The 20,479-nt window shown below is 49.4% G+C and overlaps 1 long non-coding RNA gene across 3 annotated transcripts in view; it reads left to right on the top strand.

Annotated features, from left to right (window-relative positions):
- Positions 1-16,404, top strand: part of LOC139358242 (uncharacterized) — a 51,943-nt gene extending 35,539 nt beyond the window's left edge. The window contains exons 3-5 of one of the 3 annotated variants that reach the window (XR_011612912.1): positions 729-983; positions 8,253-8,312; positions 14,296-16,404. This is a non-coding gene — a long non-coding RNA (uncharacterized lncRNA). The remainder of the gene's footprint in view (positions 1-728; positions 984-8,252; positions 8,313-14,295) is intronic. The other 2 variants (XR_011612913.1, XR_011612914.1) reach the window with 2 other exon arrangements.
- Positions 16,405-20,479: the final 4,075 nt, after the last annotated feature.

The following is a 20,479-nucleotide window of genomic DNA, read 5'->3' as shown; positions in this document are numbered from 1 at the left end:
CTGCCTCCAAGGTTCAAGCAATTCTCCTGCCTCAGTCTCCTGAGTAGCTGGGATTACAGGTGCGTGCCACCATGCCCAGCTAATTTTTTGTATTTTTAGTAGAGACAGGATTTCACCATGTTAGTCAGACGGGTCTTGAACTCCTGACCTTGTGGTCTGCCTGCCTTGGCCTCCCAAAGTGCTGGGATTACAGGCGTGAGCCACCGCACCTGCCCTATAATGATAGTCCTTTAAAAAATTCTGCCACGTTGATGATGAAGGGAGCCCATCGATTGCACATAGGCAGTGCACCTGCAGACTCCTGCAGGCAGATGCCGCAGGCTGAAAGGAAGGGTCCTATTTAGAGATACAGTAAGCAGTGGTTCAAAAAACATGAGTGAAACGGGACGCAGTTGCTCACGCCTGTCATCCCAGCACTTTGAGAGGCTGAGGCGGGCGGATCGCCTGAGGTCAGGAGCTCGAGACTAGCCTGGACAACATGGTGAAACCAGTTTCTACTAAAAAAAAAAAAGTAACTGGGCGTGATAGCACACGCCTGTAGTCCCAGCTAGTTGGGAGGCTGAGGCGGGAGAATCGCTTGAACCTGGGAGGTGGAGGTTGCAGTGAGCAGAGATCACGCTATTGCACTCCAGCCTGAGTAACAGAGTCTCACTCTGTCACAAATGAACAAACAAACAAAAACATGCAAGAACTGGGATTTTGATCATGTTCTAAATGATCTGTTACAGGAGGCTGAGGTTGCCGTGAACCAAGATCGCGCCACCGCACTCCAGCCTAGGTGACAGAGGGAGACTCCCTCTCAAAAACAAAAACAATAGCAAAAAGAAACAACAACAACAAAAATAAATAAAAATAAGAATAAAAGACCTGTTACAGCGGAGGAGTGAAGTACACATGGGCCATGGCCATCAAGACACAAGCTGCGATTCCACCGCTCAATCTGCGCATTCCAGAGCCGTTGCAGCGGCGGTTAGGATTTTTGTGTTAGTGTTGCTGTTATTGTAAATTACATTTAGTCCTTCTTTTCTTTACAGGATATGTACTACTAGGAAACCGTGAGCAATGATAAAATTAGCATATTTGCTCTTCCTCTCCTTTAACATCTAATTTTAGTTCCTTTTTTCTCCCGTGTCCTGATAGAACAGTGACCATTTTCAACCTTTTCAAGTAACTTTCTTAGGTGTAGTTCTTGTGTACAGCAGAGTCAGATTTTGCTTTTTGATATAATCTGAAAATCAGTTTCTTTTAATAGACGGGTTAAGCACATATTACAGTTTTTAGCTTTCTTTTTTATTTTAAAATATGTGGCCGGGCGCAGTGGCTCACGCCTGTAATCCGAGCACTTTGGGAGGCCGAGACGGGCGGATCACAAGGTCAGGAGATCGAGACCACGGTGAAACCCCGTCTCTACTAAAAATACAAAAAATTAGCCGGGCGTGGTGACGGGCGCCTGTAGTCCCAGCTACTCAGGAGGCTGAGGCAGGAGAATGGCGTGAACCCGGGAGGCGGAGCTTGCAGTGAGCCAAGATCGAGCCACTGCACTCCAGCCTGGGCGACAGCGCGAGACTCCGTCTCAAAAAAAAAAAAATGTAATTGACAAAAATGTATCTATTTAAGGTGTACAACATGATCTGACATGTGTGTAATGATTATCATAATGAAGTTAATTAATACTTCCATCACCACCCAAGCTCTAATTAGATTTCCCCAGAATGTGTTCTTTTATATCTGAAAGTTTGGACCCCTTCATGAATACTTCCCTAGTTCCTCCAACCCCCCAGGTCCCACAATCACTGTTCTACTCTCAGTTTCTATGAGTTTGACTTTCTGAGATTTCATGTACAAGCGGTAATCACACAGTATTTGCCTTTCTGTGTCTGACTTATCTCACTTAGCATAATGTTTTTCAGGAAGCTCATTTACATTTAGAGACATGACGGATTTTTTCTAGGTTCTTTCATATTCTTTTTTTTTTTTTTTTTTTGAGACGGAGTCTCGCTCTGTCCCCAGGCTGGAGTGCAAGTGGAGTGCAGCTCACTGCAAGCTCCGCCTCCCAGGTTTAGGCCATTCTCCTGCCTCAGCCTCCTGAGTAGCTGGGACTACAGGCGTCCGCCACCTCGCCCGGCTAATTTTTTGTATTTTTTAGTAGAGACGGGGTTTCACTGTGTTAGCCAGGGTGGTCTCAATCTCCTGACCTCGTGATCCGCCCGTCTCGGCCTCCCAAAGTGCTGGGATTACAGGCTTGAGCCACCGCGCCCGGCTTCATATTCTTTTATATTTTGTTTTCTCTTAGTTGTTTAAAAATGTCTTCCACAGGCCAGGTGCAGCGCCTCATACCTGTAATCCCAGCACTTTGGGAGGCCGAGGCAGGCGGATCACCTGAGGTCAGGAGTTCAAGACCAGCCTCAACATGGAGAAACCCTGTCACTACTAAAAATACAAAATTAGCTGGGTGTGGTGGTACACGCCTGTAATCCCAGCTACTCAAGAGGCTGAGGCAGGAGAATCGCTTGAAACCGGGAGGTGGAGGTTGCAGTGAGCTGAGATCACACCATTGCAATCCAGACTGGGCAACAAGAATGAAACTCCATCTCAAAAAACAAAAACAAAAACAAAAACAAAAGTCTTCCACAGTGTGATGTCTTTGTTTTGCCTTTTTAAAAAAAATGTTCAATTCTTCTCATGTTTAGGAGGGTTTATGATTTTGTACTAGTGTTCAACTTTATTAATACAACCTAACATAATACCTTTATTAGAATAAAATATAAAAAATTTAAATACACCTATATTTTTATGCCTTCTATTTATTGAGACAGTATTAGTAGCTTACTGGGATCAAGAATAAAGTTAGCATATTTCCTTCTCTTTTCTTTTTTTTGAGACAGAGTTTCGCTCTGTCACCCAGGCTGGAGTGCAGTGGTACGATCTCAGCTCACTGCAAGCTCTGCCTCCCGGGTTCACGCCGTTCTCCTGCCTCAGACTCCCAAGCAGCTGGGATTACAGGCACCCGCCACCACACCTGGCTAATTTTTTGTATTTTTAGTAGAGACAGGGACGGGGTTTCACCGTGTTAGCCAGGATGGTCTCGATCTCCTGACCTCATGATCTGCCCCACCTTGTCCCCCAAAGTGCAGGGATTACAGGTGTGATCCACCGCACCCGGCCTCCTCCTCTTTTCTTTTACCACTGACTTTAGTCAACAACATCAACTTTCTTAGTATTTCAACTGTTAAATTGTCTTATACTGTTATTATCAGATATTTTGGAAGAACATGCATTGATTCCAAGTTTCTATGATGAGGCAGCAACTTACTCTACCTCCCCTTATTTTTCCTTATTTTCCTCCAGATTTCCACACTCTCATGGCCTATAACATTTACTTCATTTTTGCCAGTGAGTTCTGCAATTAATATATTCAATGCTCATCATCAATATTTTTTCATGTTTCCCAGGCATCTCTCAGTAGGTTGCAATTTATCTTTCAGTTGTTTCTTCAAGAAGGGCCCATGGAAGCCACATTCCTGGAGTTCTCAAAACTATTTTGTCTCTAAATTCATGCTCAAAACGGTTTATTTCCAGCTTTTAGAGTTTAAGAAAATGGACTGCATGTGTATCACAGAGCCACAGTTCTCTCCTGAGGCTGCTTCTCTCTGTTGGTAGCTGTGCAGGAATCTAAGGCTAACCTATTTTTTCTTTTTTATATTAAGAGACTTGGGCCGGGCACGGTGGTTTATGCCTGTAATGCCGGCACTTTGGGAGGCTGAGGCGGGTGGATCACCTGAGGTCAGGAGTTTGAGACCAGCCTGGCCAACATGGCAAAACCCTGTCTCTACTAAAAATACAAAAATTAGCCTGGCATGGTGGCACATGCCCGTAATCCCAGCTACTCAGGAGGCTGAGGCAGGAGAATTGCTTGAATCTGGGAGGCGGAGGTTGTAGTGAGCTGAGACTTAATTTAAAAAAAAAAAAAAAAAGGACTCCATAATTTTGCCTGATTGTCTCCAAAGATTCTTTTTTCAAATCGTTCTTTAATCAGATATTTAAAGTGTGTCTGCTCCATTGTCTTGTTTTTCTTCCTTACAGACTTCTGTCATGCATGCATTGGACCTTCTTTGTCTCACATGTCTATATCTTACTTTTTTTTATCCTTTTAGTAGCTATCATTAATCTTATTTAATTTTTTCCCTAATTTATGTCCTCACATAAGCCTGTCTATATTTTCTTCAGGATTCCAGCTCTTGTTTTTCATCTTTATTTCTGTGATATTCATTTATTTTTCGATTTTTCCCTGAATTTTGCCAGCTCACATTTTCTCTCTTCTTGCCATCTTTCCCTTGAGGTTTTGCATTTCTGTTTTATGGTCTTTATCATAGAGTTAAATGCTTTTTCTACACTTTAAAAATGCTTTTTCACACTTTTTAAAAAATTTTTATTTTTTGAGATGTAGTCTCACTGTGTCACCTAAGCTGGTGGGCAGTGGCATGATCTTGGCTCACTGCAACCTCTGCCTCCCAGGTTCAAGTGATTCTCCTGCCTCAGCCTCCCGAGTAGCTGGGACTACAGGTGCCCGCTACCACGCCCAGCTAGATTTTCACACTTTAAAATATCAGGTCATGGCCAGGCACGGTGGCTTACGCCTGTAATCCCAGCGCTTTGGGAGGCTAAAGCGGGTGGATCATGAGGTCAGAAGATCGAGACCATCCTGGCTAACATGGTGAAACCCTGTCTCTATTAAAAATTAAAAAATTAGCCGGGCGTGGTGGCGGGCACCTGTAGTCCCAGCTACTTGGGAGGCTGAAGCAGGAGAATGGCATGAACTCAGGAGGCAGAGCATGCAGTGACCCAAGATTGTGCCACTGCACTCCAGCCTGGGCGCCAGAGCGAGACTCCGTCTCAAACAAACAAACAAACAAAAATTTCTCCATCCTGTGCTAAACAAGGGGTGGATTATTCAGGAGTTTTCTGGAAAGGGGTGGTCAATTCCTGGAACTGAGGGTTCCTCCCCATTTTAGACCACATAGAGTAACTTCCTAATGTTGCCATGGCGTTTGTAAACTGTCGTGGTGTGGGTGGGCGTTTCTTTCAGCATGCTAATGCATTATAATTAGCATATAATGAGTAATGAGGATGAACAGAGGCCACTCTTGTCGCCATCTTGGTTTTGGTGGGTTTTGGCCGGCTTCTTTACAGCATCTCATTTTATCAGTAAGGTGTTTGTGACCTGTATCTTGTGCTGACCTCCTATCCCATCCTGTGACTAAGAACACCTGACTTTCTGGGAATGCAGCCCAGTAGGTCTCAGCTCTGTTTTACCCAGCCGCTATTCAAGATGGAGCTGCTCGGGTTCAAACACCTCTGACACGTATCCACAATAAATAGAGTTAAAATTTTCCCTTTATTGTTTGATTAATATCTGATTTCTAGGTGATACAAATTCTGATTTACAAAGCCATGTTCATAGCAGAAGGCCCTCACTCATGCTTTTCTGGTAAATATTAAAGGTTTTTAAAAAACACAATGATCCCTTAGGTGATCGTTCAGGTTTTTTTGAGATGGAGTCTCACTTTTGTCACCCAGGTTGGAGTGCAATGGTGTGATCTCGGCCCACTGCAACCTTCGCCTCTGGGATTCAAGTGATTCTCCTGCCTCAGCCTCCTGAGTAGCTGGGATCACAAGTGCCTGCCACCATGCCCAGCAAATTTTTGTATTTTTAGTAGAGACAGGATTTCTCCATATTGGCCAGGCTGGTCTCGAACTACTGACCTCAAGTGATCTTCCCACCTCGGCCTCCAAAAGTGCTGGGATTACCCGACCCAGGTTTATTTTTTTATGTTTATTTTTCAGCTAAAACCAACAGTCATTTCTCCTGAAAGAAATTTTAGGGGTCATCTTTAGGATTGTCTGTTGCTGCATTTTAACTTTGTAAAAAAGTACATATTTTGCGTGGGAGAAGTGGGGAGATGTTGGCCAAAGGTACCAAGTTTCAGTTCTAAGATGAGCATGTGCCAGGGAGCTAACCAATGGGGCCGCGGTTACTGGCACTGTGCTGTATACTTGTGTGAACCCAAGAGTATCTGGGACAGATGTCAATCAGTTTAGAACATGTGTTTCGCCAAGGTTAAGGGACACACTTGTGACCCAGCCTCAGGAGGTCCTGAAGACAAGTGCTCAAGGTGGTGGGGGAACCAGCCAGCTTTCATACACTTTAGGGGTCAATACATGTAAGATGTACCTTGGTTTCATCCAGAAGGGTGGGACAACTTGAAGTGGGAGGCCGGGGGGCAGGGCATGGGGGGTGGGCAATGGCTTCCAGGTCATAGGAAGATTTAAAAATGTTCTGATTGGCAATAGAAAATGAAAATGTCCGGGTTATGATAAAGGGTTGTAGAGAACAAGGTTTTATTATGCAGATGAAGTCTCCAAGTAGCTTCAGCAAGAATAGATTGTAAGTGCTTCTTATCAGACTTAAGGTCTGTGCTGATGTTGATGCTGGAGGGTAGCAGGGGGTGTGTTCGACCCTTCCATCATGGCTGGAGCGAGTTTTTCAGGTTGGCTCTGGAATGCCCTTGGCAGAGCGGAGGAATTCATTCAGATGGTTGAGGTTAGGGTTAGAATTTTATTTTTGGTTTACACTTGAAATGTGCTAAGAGAGTAGTTCTTAAATACCCTCAACCGTCCTGATCCCCCCCGCCCCTCCACACACATGAGTGGTAACTAGGTGTAGTGATGGATGTATTCATTTGATTGTGGTTGTCATTTCACAGTGTATACTGGATCAAATCATCACATTGCACACCTTGAATATGTACTCTTTGTTTTTTTTTTTTTTTGAGACAGAGTCTTGCTCTGTTGCCCAGGCTGGAATGCAATGGTGCGATCTCGGCTCGCTGCAACCTCCGTCTCCTAGGTTCAAGTGATTCTCCTGTCTCAGCCTCCCGAGTAACTGGGATTACAGACTCCCACCACCACACCTGGCTAATTTTTGTGTTTTTAGTAGAGACGGGGTTTCACCGTGTTGGCCAAGCTGGTTGCAAACTCCTGACCTCAGGTGATCAGCTCACTTTGGCCTCCCAAAGTGCTAGGATTACAGGATTAAGTGATGATGCCCAGCCGAATATATACATGTTTTACTTGTCAACTATCTCTCAATAAAGCTGGAGGGAAAAACAAGTGCATATAATGATGATTTATTAAGTTCAAATAATTTAAACAAGTTCTTTGGTGGAATAGACTGAGTGTAATCACTCAACAGGTTCATTTTGCCTGCTGCCCAGATACAGCTGATTTATCACAACAGGGAGATTGCAATAGGGAAAGAGTTTAGTGCATGTAGAGCCAGCCAAATGGGAGACCGGAGTTTTATTATTACTCAAATCAGCCTCCCTGAAAATTTGGAGGCTAGTGTTTTGTGCTGAGTTCACTTCCGGGTGGGGGGACACAGGACCAGCTGAGTGAAGAGTTGGGACTCTTGACTCAAAGTCAGAGATGGGAAAGCATGAAAAGACATCTCGAAAGGCCAGTCTTAAGTTCCCCAGGAATGATGTTACCTGCAGGAGTCATTGAGGAAGTCGCAAATCTTATGAGCTCCGGGACGGTGGCTGATAATCATTTATGTCTACACCTTAGCAGAATTCAGACCCCTTTCATCCTCCAACCTGGTGGTCTTTCATTAGCTTTACAAAGGCGGTTGAGTTTGCGGGAGGGGCTATTATCATTTACACTGTAAGCTAAATGTCTCCCAAAGTTAGCATGACCAAGCCCAGGAATGACTAAGGGCAGTTTGGAGGTTATACTGTTACAATCTTTGCAAAGGTGTGTGGGTTTCTTTTGAGACAGAGTCTGGCTCTTTCACCCAGGCTGGAGTGCAGTAGTGTGATCTCGGCTCACTGCAACTTCCGCTTCCCCAGTTCAAGGGATTCTCGTGCCTCAGCCTTCCACGTAGCTGGGACTACAGGTGTGTGCCATCATGCCCAGCTTATTTTTTTGTATTTTTAATAGAGATGGGATTTCGCCATGTTGGTTAGGCTGGTCTTGAACTCCTGACCTCAAGTGATCCACCTGCCTCGGCCTCCCAAACCCACTGTGCCCGGCCTGCAAAAGTGGTTCTAATAGGGTGAATTTCACCAGATTTTCCTTTGAAAGAAAAAAAACCGGGCACTTTACTCTTTCATTGTCTGTGGCTTGGTGTGATACTTATCTGTATAAAAGCCTTGCATGGAAAATAATCATTTTCCCCTTCTGTTTCTTCACAGGAGGACAGGCTGCGAGGGTCATTTACTGTGTGAGAAGCCTGGGTCCTGGCTGTGGCCTGGGTGGGTGTGAGCCGACTCCTCCAGGCCAGAACTGGGCACCAGCCCTTAGGGACACGAAGAACTCGCAGAAATAAGAAATGCCAAGCCGGGCAGCGTTTCAGAGAGGAAGCCCCGCTCCCAGGCAGCCTCCAGGGCCTTCTCTTTTTGAATCAATTAGGGAAGCTGTTTGTCATTTCTACGACTCTCTGCGGTGGGAACGTCCCTTCCCTGTGAGATCCCAGATGAAAGGCTCCCTTACAATTTCCCTCAGAAAATTCACTCCAACCATGTTTAGTGGAAGAGGCTGCTGCGAACGTGTCAGGAATGACAAAGCCTAGTCCAAGACAGAAAGCTGCAATAGCATTTCTAATAACTGTGGAGAGCGCGAGGCATGATTGGGGAGGGAGGAAGGACTGTCAAGATTTACCATCAGAAAATTTCCCGGTAAAACTGTCATCTTCCACGGGGCTTTTCCCTGAAGAAAATAGTCCTGGTCAAGGGATTTGCAAAGACCTCTCCCACAGCCTGTACATGAGACCCTTTTTTTCTCTAAGCAGGCTCAGGAGACAGCCAAACTCTAGGAAAATGAGTCCCTCTAAATCAGTGGCTCTCGACTGGAGGTGACCTTGCCCCCAGGGCACAGGTGGCAATGGCTGGGGACATCTGTGGTTGTCGCCCTGAGGGGCTGTTGGTATCTGGTGGGTCGGTGCCGGCGATGTGGATACATGTCTTATTACTGGAAAGGGGTCCTGATCCAGACCCCAAGAAAGGGTTCTTGGACCTCATACAAGAAAGAATTCGGGGAGAGTCCACAGAGTAAAGTGAAAGCAAGTTTATTAAGAAAGTAAAGGAATAGGCCGGGTGCGGTGGCTCACGCCTGTAATCCCAGCACTTTGGGAGGCCGAGGCGGGTGGATCACCTGAGGTCAGGAGTTCGAGACCAGCCTAGCAAACATGGTGAAACCCTGTCTCTATTAAAAATGCAAAATTAGCTCGGCGTCGTGGTGCACACCTGTAATCCTAGCTACTTGGGAGGCTGAGGCAGGAGAATCACTTGAACCCAGGAGTTGGAGGTTGCAGTGAGCTGAGATTGCACCACTGTATTTGAGCCTGGGCGACAGAGCGAGACTCCATAAAAAAAAAAAAAAAAAAGAGAAAGTAAAGGAATAAAAGAATGACCACTCCGTAGTGGGGCAGTGGCACGGAATACTCGTTGGCTATTTTATGGTATTTCTTGGTTCTAAGCTAAATGAGGGGTGGATTATTCATGAGTTTTCCAGGAAGGGGGTGGAGATTTCCCTGAACTGAGGGTTCCTCCCCTTATCAGACCATGTAGGGTAACTTCCTGACATTACTGTGGCATTTGTAAACTGTCATGGCCTGGGTGAGAGTATCTTCTACCATGCTAATGTATTATAATTAGTGTATAATGAGCAGTGAGGACGACCAGAGGGCACTTTCATCACTATCTTGGTTTTAGTGGGTGTTAGCCGGCTTCTTTACCGCATCCTGCTTTATCAGCAGGGTCTTTCTGATCCATATCTTGTGGCCGATCCCCTATCTCATCCCGTGACTAAGAATGCCTAGCCTCTTTGGGCCGGGCACGGTGGCTCACGCCTGTAATTCCAGCACTTTGGGAGGCTGAGGCGGGCGGATCATGAGGTCAGGAGCTTGAGACCATCCTGGCTAACCCAGTGAAACTCCGTCTCTACTAAAAGTACAAAAAAAAAAAAATTAGCTGGGCATGGTGGCAGGTGCCTGTAGTCCCAGCTACTCAGGAGGCTGAGGCAGGAGAATGGCGTGAACCCGGGAGGCAGAGGTTGCAGTGAACCGAGATTGTGTCACTGCACTGCAGCCCGGGCGACAGAGCAAGACTCCATCTCCAAAAAAAAAAAAAAGAAAAAGAAAAAGAAAAGAATGCCTAGCCTCTTGGGAGTGCAGCCCAGCAGGTCTCAGCCTTATTTTACCCACCCCGTGTTCAAGATGGAGTCACTGTGGTTCAAACACCTCTGACAGTTCTGCAGGGCCCAGACAGCCTCCACCACGAATTACCCAGCACCAGCATCAGCAGTGCTGCCGGTGGGCGACCCTGCTTCAGATTAATCTTTCAGGACCAGGGAAATGGGAATCTGAGTTTTGGGAGGGGGAAAAAAAAGAGGTTTTGTATGTTATGTAAAAATATGTTTATTATCAAGGGAAGACCTCCCGCCGAGACCCACTGAGATTAGTACAGCCTGTAACTGAGGCCTTTTCTGTGGTGATTGATTGGAGACAGCCAGAGAATTAATTGGTTTAAACGTTCCGACCTGAAGGTGAGTCTCAGTTGGTGGATGTGTGTGTCTGGCACATAGAAGACGCTCAATAAACATTTGTGGAATAAATACAGGAAGGAACGCTGGCTTCGGGGAGAGAGTGGGGAGCTTAGCAGCAGTGTCCCAGCTGAGCTACGGCATCTTTTTCTTTTCCCAGCTGGAGACGACTTGGCGCTTGAGGGTTTATGTTGTTTTCAGCCGGGGTGCCCCAGAAAGCCCGAGGATCAGCCTGGGGGATCCAGCCAGAGCAAGCCGAGGATGAGGGGGTGCCCCATAACCGCGCCAAGAAATAAAGGAAACGAATCTTCCAAATTTCACATCCTCCCAAGACACTTCGCAGCTTCAAAGCAATAATTACAAATGCTCTTTGGAGTAGCAGTTTTTACATTTCACTGCAAATATTTTCCCTTATTCGACATCTTTTTAAGAAACCAACCTGCTAGCCAGGCGCGGTGGCTCACGCCTGTCATCCCAGCACTGTGGGAGGCCAAGGCAGGTGGATCACGAGGCCAAGAGATCGAGACCATCCTGGCCAACATGGTGAAACCCTGTCTCTACTAAAAATACAAAAAATTAACCAGGCATGGTGGCGGGCACCTGTAGTCCCAGCTACTTGGGAGGCTGAGGTAGGAGAATCACTTGAACCCAGGAGGCGGAGGTTGCAGTGAGCAGAGATCGCGCCACTGCACTCCAGCCTGGTGACAGAGTGAGACTCCATCTCAAACAAATAAACAAACAAACAAAAAACAAAACAAAACAAAACAAAAAAAACAAGCAAACGAAAAAGAAAGCCGCCTGCCTTCCTCACAGAAAGCGTCTTAGAAGGCGACGGAGGAGTTGTCAGTCTGTCTGCCTGGGTTGTCAAACTTCTTGACGGCCAGCAGGGAGCCAGGGCTGAGGTGGGGAGAGGAGAGAGGAAGGCAGCCAGGCAGGTAGTGTGAAAGGTCACAAGCCATGTGTGTGTGGGGTGTGCATGTGTGTGCGTGTGGGCGTGTGCATGTGTGTGCACTGGTGTGTGTCTCTGTGCACCAGGGAAGTTTCCTCTGGAAGCATGTTCTTGCCCTGGACAGCCCCTCCTCGTCTGAGTTAGATTCGAGTTGTGCTCCCTGCTGGGGAAGGGAGGTAAGGAGAGCGTGGCTCCTCCCCAGGCTGGGTTTGGTCTTGCTACGCTGTGCAGTGGAGGGTGGTGAGGGCTGGGGGGTTCTATAACCTGCTCCTCAACACCTTGGCTTGGAGTGACCCTGAGAGCACCCGAGTCTCCAGGAGAGCATGATGAGCTCAGAAGGAGGGAGAGGGCAGTGGTGGGTGGTCCTTGCCGTGTTTTCAGCCCACGGTGGTGGTGTGTGACCCCTCCCAGGAGTGGCTGGCTAGGACCAGGCCCCTGGTGGGGAGCAGCTCTGAAGGCTCGTTCATCTTAGGGAGGAAGGAACGGAAGGTGTGGTGCCCCCGGCTGTCTGATGATCTTGCTTCGCCAGCAATCTGATGCCCTGTCTGGGCAATGGATTTTCTTTCTTTCTTTTTCTTTTCTTTTTTTTTTTTTTTTTTGAGATGGAGTTTTGCTCCTGTCACCCAGGCTGGAGTGCAATGGCCCAATCTTGGCTCACTGCAATCTCTGCCTCCTGGGTTCAAGAGATTCTCCTGCTCCAGCCTCCCGAGTAGCTGGGACTACAGGCTCGCACCACCACATCTGGCTAATTTTTTTTTTTTTTTTTTTTTTTTTGAGACGGAGACTCCCTCTGTCACCCAGGCTGGAGTGCAGTGGCGCGATCTCAGCTCACTGCAAGCTCCACCTCCCGGGTTCACGCCATTCTCCTGCCTCAGCCTCCCGAGTAGCTGGGACTACAGGCGCCCGCCACCTCGCCCAGCTAGTTTTTTGTATTTCTTAATAGAGACGAGGTTTCACCGTGTTAGCCAGGATGGTCTCGATCTCCTGACCTCGTGATCCGCCCGTCTCGGCCTCCCACAGTGCTGGGATTACAGGCTTGAGCCACCGCGCCCGGCCCTGGCTAATTTTTTTATGTTGGCCAGGCTGGTCTCAAACCCCTGACCTCCAGTGATTCGCCCGCCTCAGCCTCCCAAAATGCTGGCATTACAAACGTGAGCTGCCACGTCCCGCCGACAATGGATTTTTCGTCCTACCTCACAAATTATTATTTTCCAGCTGACATTTGGAAACTAAAAGTCTCCCTGTGGTCCTTGTGGAATATTCCATGCATTTCTGTGCTCTGAATCAAAAGGAGGTTGCTTCATACACAGGGAAATGCAATCAGAGACAAGGTCAGGACAGGTAGCATCTTGACGTCATGTTTAGAAGCCTCGCCACCACGGAAGTTTCCAGAAACAAACACTTTGGGGACCCTGTATCCACTGGCAGCCATTTCTCTTGAGAGAGGCCGGCAGTGCAGGTTGAGGAAGGAGGGAACGTGTGTGTCTTGCTTGCTGGGGTGTTCAAGTTATGGTGAGCCCTCTAAGAAATAGGGCTGAATTAGGCGGGAGGCAGGAGCAGCCTTGGGGGGCCTCCCTGAATAGCAGGGCCTGACCCCGTTCCCAGAAGCCAGGTCTCAGCCAAGGCTTGTGGTCTGGCTGAGGTGGGTGATGCCACGGAGAGCTGTTGGGTTCTAGTGGGTCCGGGGCCACCGCGGCCTTCACCTGCCTCAGCTCTTCCCCTCAGCCACGAAGCAGGAGAGCACCAGGCAGCCCTTCAAGTCCAAGCCAAGAGAGCTCGTTTCTTTCCTTTACTTTCCTCACTACCCCCCACCCCCCAACACACTCACAATCAACCTGAAACTCCAGGCTTAGGCAGCTGCTCTTCAGAAATCTGAGAGCCACCTCCCTTCCATTCCATTCTGGAGAGAGCGGGAGACACCTCAGAGAGGCTCAGACTACAGCCCAGGAAGGAGCTTTTCCAACAGCGTCCTTCCCAATACGGCTGGTCCAGGTGGCCCCTGAGGTCTGCGGTGGACTGTGTGCATCTGTGCGTTGAAGGGGTGGCCTGCCCCTCAACACCTGTGGGCGTTTCTCGTTAGGTGGAACGAGAGACTTGAGAAAAGAAATGAGACACAGAGACAAAGTATACAGAAAGAAAAAGTGGGCCCAGGGGACCGGCGCTCAGCTTACAGAGGACCCAACCAGCACCGGTCTCTGGGTTCCCTTAGTATTTATTGAGAATTATCTTTACCATCTTAAAGATAAGGGAGTGGCTGGACAATAGGATCATTGTAGGGAGGAAATCGGCAGTAAGACATATGAACAAAAATCTCTGTGACATGAATAAGTTTAAAGGAAAATGCTGTGCCTTGAGATGCATATGCAAACATCTCCATAAACCTTTTAGCAGCATTGTTTCAGCCTATCACGTGGGGAGAAACCTTGGACAATACCTAGCTTTCCTAGGCAGAGGTCCCTGCGACCTTTGGCCGTGTATGTGTCCCTGGGTAGTTGAAATTAAGAGAATGTGATGACTTTTAACCAGCAAGCTGCCTTCAGGCACTTGTTTAACAAAGACACATCCTGCACAGCCCAAAATCCATTAAACCTTGAGTCGCCACAGCACATGTCTCTTGCAAGGACAAGGTTGGGGGTACGGTCACAGATTAACAGCATCTCAAATACAGAACAAAATGGAGTCTCTTATGTCTACTTCTTTCTATATAGACACAGTAACAGGCTGATCTCTCTTTCTTTTCCCCACAGTGCGTCCTGTAGCCCCACAGGGGTTATGCATTCGAATCATCGACATTCAGTTTGCAGTTCTTTCTGGAGGCACACGCCGAGACCCCATTGCTGGGCTTGGTCAGAGACGAGCTTTGGCCAATGTCAAGGGGAGGCCAGGACGAAAGCCCGTCTGAGCAGAGGCCACCAGAGGCCAGTGTTAAAGAAAAAAGACGTCATGACACTTGTTAAAGCTTGGTAAGGAAGACTTCGACACCAGGATGTCTCTACTAGGGACTGGAATGGTCCAGGAATTCCTGCTGCTCCAGGAATGAGCAGGCGAGTGGCTGATCCACAGCCCACCTGAGATGCCAGCGTTGGGGCATGTTCTGGGCATGTTTGTTACTGCAACAAAGCTGACTGATGCAGCCTCTGCTGTTGCTTACCTTGGTCGTGCAGGGAGAGAAACGGAGTTCGCCGGGCACATTGATTATAAGATGTGTGCTTCTGGGTGGAAAGGGGTTTTGGAGAAACACTGAATTTAAATAGAGTCCCTGCTGCATGGAAGACGGTCACCTGGCCTGCCCTTCCTGAGCGCCGAAAAGCTCATCTTTGTGTTGGTCAACATAAAAACGACAAAAGCACTGAAGGTGTCAACTAATTTTCAAAACAAAACCTCTAAGTACAGTTCAGTGATAGAGTGAGATGCGTTGGATTTGATGTTGTTTAAGCATGCTGTGGCCTGCCAGTGGGGAGATGTGCAGGGAATTCTTACCATTGCAGCTCATGAGGAAATAAAATGATCACCACAAGCTTCACTATATATAGAGTGCTTCGTGTGTGTGTGTGCATGTGTGTGCATGCATATGTGTGCATGTATGTGTGTGCCTGTATGTGTGTGCATGTCTGTTTATGTATGTGTGTGTGCGCACGTGTGTGCATGCGTGCACATGTAAGACACACAGTGAAGAGAGGAAGAGGTTCCATGGCGGGGGGGTTGTTGACCTGAGGGGCTGTTAGCCTGGTGCCTGGAGCCACATCCTCCCTCTTGTTGGCCACATGGACGAGGTTCATTTGCAGGAGAAAATGAGGCCAACAGAAAGAGGGTCAAGAAAAAAAGAGAGAGTGTGTTGGTCCGTTCATGATGCTAACAAAATCCCTTAGACTGGGTAATTTACTAACAGGCACAAATACATTGCTTTCGGTTCTGGAGGCTGGAAGTTCAAGATCACAGCACCAGCAGGTTTGGCGACCGATGAGGATGCTCTCTGCTTCCAAGATGGTGCCTGGTTGCTACGTTCTGTCCTCACTTGGTGGAAGTGGGGGAAGGGAAAAGTGGCCTAGCTAGTTTCCTGCAGCCCTTTTTTAAGGGCACTAATCCCATCCATGAGGGAGGCCCTCATAACACAATCACCTGCCCAAGGCCCCATCTCTGAATACTATCACGTTATCCATTATATTTCAATATATGAATTCTGGAGCGATACGCTTATTCAAATGATAGCAGAGGGAGAGAGAGAGAGAGAAGTAAAGTGGCAGAAACATCTGATAAACTCGCTTATGATTGCAGCTCATGAAGAAATAAAATGGCCACGAGTTTCGCTGTTTAGAGATGGAGTGCTTCCCATGTGTGTGTGCATGTCTGTGTATGTGCATGCCTGCGTGTGTATGCATGTGCGTGTGCACATTTGTGTGTGCATGTGTGTGCGTGTGTGTACGTGTTCATGTGTGTATGTGTATATGTGTGTGCGTGTGCACGTATGCGCGTGCACGTGTGTACATGTATGTGTGCATGCATGCGCACGTGTGTGCATATGTGCACGTGTGTGTGTGCGTGTGCATGTGTGTGCACACGTGTGTGCACTGTGTGTGTGCGCGTGTGTGCGTGTGTGCATGTGTCTTTGGAGCCAGCCCGAGATACCACCCTGCCAGTAACTTCCTTTGTACTGGTAGCTAGCGCGGGTCCCATCTCTGCCCCTTACCACTGAAAGAGTTCTGAACAATACAAGAGATTGAAAACTGGCTCCATACTTTCTGATAATACGGCTGGCTTTCAGCAGGTCTTTACACGGTCAAGCTCACAGGTCTTTAAAGTTAACTCGCACTCAGTAGTTTGCAAAATATGAGTTTTTAGGCAGAAAACAGCATGCATATCAGGCTGTTCAAATTGTAAGCTTTTGGACAGCCATCAGTCAAATAAAGAAATCTGTCGATCTGGTTATTGGCTTCTGTGTAACAAACCGCCCAAGCTGAACTGGGTAAGATGAAGCAGCTACTATTTTATTGTGCTCGTGGAGCTGGAGGTCAGGAATTCACGCAGAACGCAATGGAGTGGCTTTGATTCTGTTCCATGTTGTCTGGGGTCAAATGGGACGGTGCCAACACTAAGGGGACTTGAAGCCAGACCATCACATATGTGGGCTGAACCGGGCCCAGTGATGATTGTTGACTAAAGCACGAGCTCTTGGCCTCCCGTGTGGCTTGGGTTTATCTCAGCATGATGACCAGGCTCCGAGAGGGAGCTTCTCGAGTTGGAGTGTCCAGGGAATGGTGTTCTAGGACTGTCAGGTGAGGCCACTGGCCTGTGCTGTCCAGCCTCCAAACACACCTGGCCTCACTGCCATTGTCCGCCATTGGAAGCAGTTGCAGCTGGTCCAAGTTTGGCAGTGGGGGTAGGGGGTAGAGACCTCATGTCTCAATGGGAAGAGGGTCAGTGGGGGTAGGGGGTAGAGACCCCACTTCTCGATGGGAAGAGGGGCAGTGGGGGTAGGGGGTAGAGACCCCGCCTCTCGATGGGAAGAGGGGCAGTGGGGGTGGGGGGTAGAGACCCCGCCTCTCGATGGGAAGAGGGGCAGTGGGGGTGGGGGGTAGAGACCCCGCCTCTCGATGGGAAGAGGGGCAGTGGGGGTGGGGGGTAGAGACCCCGCCTCTCGATGGGAAGAGGGTTAGTGGGGGTGGGGGGTAGAGACCCCGCCTCTCGATGGGAAGAGGGGCAGTGGGGGTGGGGGTAGAGACCCCGCCTCTTGATGGGAAGAGGGGCAGTGGGGGTGGGGGTAGAGACCCCGCCTCTCGATGGGAAGAGGGTTAGTGGGGGTGGGGGGTAGAGACCCCGCCTCTCGATGGGAAGAGGGTTAGTCGGGGTGGGGAGTAGAGACCCCGCCTCTGGATGGGAAGAGGGGCAGTGGGGGTGGGGGGTAGAGACCCCGCCTCTTGATGGGAAGAGGGGCAGTGGGGGTGGGGGTAGAGACCCCGCCTCTGGATGGGAAGAGGGGCAGTGGAGGTAGGGGGTAGAGACCCCGCCTCTGGATGGGAAGAGGGGCAGTGGGGGTAGGGACTTGTGGCCATGCAGTTGTTTTTAAAGAGATGAGTTCTCGCTATGTTGTCCAGAGGCTGAATTTGTTTTTGTTTGTTTTGAGACGGAGTCTCACTCTGTCGCCCAGGCTGGAGTGCAGTGGCATGATGTCAGCTCACTGCAACATCTGCCTCCCGGGTTCAAGCCATTCTCCTGCCTCAGCCTCCCGAGTAGCTGAGATTACAGGTGCGTGCCACTACACCCAGCTTTTTTTTTTTTTTTTTTTTGTATTTTTAGTAGAGATGGGGTTTCGCCATGTTGGCCAGGCTAGTCTCAAACTCCTGACCTCAGGTGATCTGCCTGCCTCGGCTTCTTCTCACAGTGCTAGGATTATAGGAGTGAGCCGCTGCACCTGGCCTTTCCAGGCTGAATTTGAATGCCTGGGCTCAAGCGATCCTCCTGCCTCAGCCTCCTGAGTAGTCAGGATTACGGGCATGAGCCACCACACCTGGCTTCGCACACCTCTTTCCTTTGTGTCTGGGGAGCGAGAGGGACCAGCTGTGGACACTAGGATGGGTGTCGGGATTCAAAGACCCCCAAGTAAACTGGAGCTCCCCTAAAAGCCACCACAAGCTTCACAGCAGGGTCCTTGCTAGACAGTCCTGCAAGGGATGGAAGCACTATTTTAAAACATTGGGGTAAAGTTCACATAACATAAAATTAACCGTTTTTACAAACTGCTTTACTGAGGTAGAATAGATGTCTAAGAACCCCACGTAGTTAATGTGGATGATTGGATGAATCATTGTCAGATGCACAGCTTGGGGGCGTCTAGACATTCACGACGTTGCGTAACCACCACCTCCATCTAGTTTTAGGACGTTTTCAGCCTCCAGGTGGAATCCCCGTCCCTGGGAGGCAGTGGCTCCCCGCTCCTCGCCCCCACAGCCCTGGGAAGCTCTGCTCGCTCTGTCTTCGTGGATTTGTTCACTCCCGACATGTTACGGAAAAGGAATCACACCACACGTGTCCTCTTGTAACCAGCCTCTTCCGCTTAAAGTAATGTTCTCATGGCCCAGAATTTCCTTTCCTTTATGGCTGGGTAATATCCCACTGTATGGATGGACCACACGTTGTGACCACATTGCTCTGTGGATGGACATTGGGGGGTTGCCACGTCTTGGCACTGTGAACGATGCTGCTGTGAACATGTGTGTACAGGTTTTTGTTGGAATGCCTGTTTTCAATTCTTTGGGGAAAGCGCTTTTTATTTTTTAATGAGAAATCACTGGTCAGGGTAGGGGATGGCTATGAAGGGGGACGTCTCTGCCTTGTTTAAAAGAGAAAGAGAAACAGAATCCTCCCCACACCCCCCAGTGCACCTTTTTGAGGAAAGGAGACGAGAACCTTTTGCAAAATCTCCACAGGAATCAGTTCTGTTTGGCTGGAGGTGCCAGGAGGAACCAATGATTCCCATCCGTCTTCCAACCCATGCGGCAGGGCCTCAGCCAGGTGTGGTCAGAGGCTGCCCATGCCTCATGTTGGCCCCTGGGTGACCACAGGCCCCTCCATGGGGATCTGTGGGGTTGAAGCATCCGTGAGCTTAAAGTCCCTGCAAGCACCCTTCTTCTGGAAGCAGAAGCTCCTCTGTGGGGAGGGGTCACTGTCATCCCTGAATCCGGCTGGACCCTATGGGCTGGAGGTGGCCATGCTGGGTGGCCTGTGGCCTGTCCCCTAAGAGAGGCAGCGAACCCTGGTGTGTGCCGCGGGGGCCTCTCAGATCACGCAGGCAGTCCCAGTGCAGTGTGGGAGCCGGGCCGCAGACCTCCCGACCTGTGCAGCGTTGGAGGCTGCTGGGCAGCTCTCAGGCGGGCTCTGGGGAACCAGCTGCATCTCCAGTGACCGCACCACCAGGTCTGCACCAGTGGCTTCACGTATTTAGGTCTCTGTGCTGTGGAGTGAATTGTGTCCCCAGGTTCAGACGTTGGCTCTCAGCCCCCCGTGTAGCTATTTGGAGACAGGGCCTTTGGAGGTGACACAGGTCAATGAGGCCGTAAGAGTGGGCCCCGATCTGACAGCATTAATGACCTTCTCAGAAGAGGAGGGGAGGCCAGAGCTCTCCCCCTGCGCAGCCCAGGAAAGGCTGCATGAGGATGCAGCGGGGCAGCCGTGGGTCTGCAATTCTGGGTCTCACCAGACCTGGAACCAGCTGGCCCCTTCCTCTTGGACCTCCCGGCCTCCAGAACGGTGAGAACTGAATGTTTAAGGCCCTGGTCTGTGGCGTTTTGTTGTGGCAGCCTGCGCTGACTGAGAAAGAATCTTCCAGAAAGAACCTCGGGCAGCTGAGAGATTTGGCCAAATTACCTCAGTTTCCCCACAGCCGAGAAGGACCCCACCCCACCATACAGACCTGCTTTTAGCATCTGACATTTTGTCCCCCGTGGATATTTCTGCATTACTTCGGATCCGAATGCCAGCTGTATTACGCGTTCTCATATTGGTGCCTGGGTTTTCCGGCGTCCACCTGGCTCCTTCTTGTAGAAATGCCAGCTCTGCCCGCTGGGTGCCAGGGTCCCTCCACCGAACGGGCTGGGCGCAGGGCCGCAAACGTCCAGCAGGGGGCAAGCGCGCGCTTCCCGGAGCGGCGCGGAGCCCGCGGGTCAGGCCGAGACGCGCTGAGAATCAGCCGCAAACCCCTCGCCGGGGGAGGCCGCGCTGGGCTCGCGACGGCCTGGAAGCTTCCCCTGTCACGTCCATTCCCTGCGCTGACCTACGGCTTCTCTTTTGAAAAAAGTGCATTCAGAGGCCAGGCGCGGTGCCTCACGCCTCTAATCCCAGCACTTTGGGAGGCCGAGGCGTGTGGATCACTTGAGGTCAGGAGTTCGAGACCAGCCTGGCCAACATGGTGAAACCCTGTCTCTACTAAAAATACAA

This window comes from Macaca nemestrina, chromosome 14, assembly GCF_043159975.1.
Source record: "Macaca nemestrina isolate mMacNem1 chromosome 14, mMacNem.hap1, whole genome shotgun sequence".
Classification (NCBI taxonomy): domain Eukaryota; kingdom Metazoa; phylum Chordata; class Mammalia; order Primates; family Cercopithecidae; genus Macaca; species Macaca nemestrina.
Note: the sequence above shows the minus strand (reverse complement) of the source record. Positions and strands in the feature narration are given on the sequence as shown.